General features: G+C 32.7%; 1 long non-coding RNA gene across 1 annotated transcript; it reads right to left on the reverse strand.

The window, feature by feature from the left end:
- LOC109592793 (uncharacterized) lies at positions 1–1450 on the reverse strand. Its single transcript, XR_002190551.1, has 5 exons — positions 1432–1450; positions 765–852; positions 633–701; positions 532–576; positions 1–74 (listed from the first exon to the last, which is right to left on the reverse strand). It is a non-coding gene; the product is annotated as an uncharacterized LOC109592793 (long non-coding RNA).
- Between the last annotated feature and the right edge of the window lie 11 nt (positions 1451–1461).

The raw sequence follows: 1461 nt of genomic DNA on the forward strand, positions 1-1461 counted from the left end.
TCCTCATAAAGGTTCTCTAACCAGCTGGTGTTAAAGGATACCTCATTCTGTCTGCTCTGGACAATATTCTCAATCTATTGATAGAGAGACAAAGGAATAATGGAGGAGGGATAGCAACTGATTGCTGAACACAATGAACAGTTAAATCTACTGTTCAAAGGATTACTGTATGTTAACAGTTGGTTACTTATAAGGAGTTACTGTATAGTCCAGTGCTTGAGTTTAATAAAGGAAAGAACTTATATAATAATTCTAATATACATGTACATGTGCAGCTGACAAAAAACTTCGAGAAACATAATGAAATCCAGGAAATCTGTTCTGAAGATTAGTGATCAGTTTTGCAAAAGCACAGCTAGTACCTGTCCCAAAATATTTTATGTACATGTACATTATAGTTATACATGTATTATTACGATTGTGGCATTTCAATATTTCCGAATTGTATTATATCAATTAATGTATAAATAGAGCAGATACATGTACATGATTAATTAATTAATAATTATTATTAATTCAATATTAATTTACCAGTAAATTTTGGTCTTTCTTTCCAAGCTTGACTGCTCTCTCCAACTACACAAAACATTATCAATAAACTGACCACACCCACTGCCCCACCCACCACTCACCGTCACAATCTTAGCCAGCACAGCATCAATGTTACCGTAATTTAACGAAAAAACTAATCGCCTTTCTTTCTAAAGAAGGTGTGGTTTAGTAATTAATTATTAATTAATTAATTAATTAATGGCTCCGCCTACTTTAACGAAGCTGAAAGGTGCCATGATGTTTCGCTCTAACATTTCAGTTGATTGAGTGGCAACCAGAAGGAAGGAATTATCAGAAATACTGAGAAAAGAGGAAGAGGAGGAGGAGGAGGAGGCAAGGGGAAAAAGGAAAAGAGAGAGAATGTTAATACAGTACATGTACATGTAACTGATTGATAATACACTTAATGTATTAGATAATAATAATAATAATGTATAAAAATTATCAGTAAAAACGGCTGTAAATTGGAAAATTGTAGTTGGAATCAGCTGAAACTTTCAACACAGTATAAGGACATCAATATGTATCAGAAAATATAATAAAAATTTGGGGTGATTTCGGAGCCATTTTTTGGAAAAAACCATGGGCTATAGCCTTGGGTACTTTTCAGATTTTGGCCATTTTTAAAAAATGACTGTAACTTGAAAAATTGAAGTCGGAATCGACTCAAACTTTCTACACAGCATAAGGACATCAATATGTATCAGAAAAAGTAATAAAAATTTGGGGTGATTTCGTAGCCATTTTTTGGAAAAAATCATGGACTATATATGGCCGTTTTTAAAAAATGGCCGTAACTTGAAATTGGAATCAACTCAAACTTTTTACACAGCATAGGGTCATTAATAATAATTGTAATTTAATACAATAAGGAATTACTTTGAACTTTCTGTGAGGGATCCTCTAGAG

The sequence above is a fragment of the Amphimedon queenslandica genome, unplaced genomic scaffold (genome assembly GCF_000090795.2).
Source record: "Amphimedon queenslandica unplaced genomic scaffold, v1.1 AMPQUscaffold_3918_Cont24093, whole genome shotgun sequence".
NCBI classification, from domain to species: Eukaryota; Metazoa; Porifera; class Demospongiae; order Haplosclerida; family Niphatidae; genus Amphimedon; species Amphimedon queenslandica.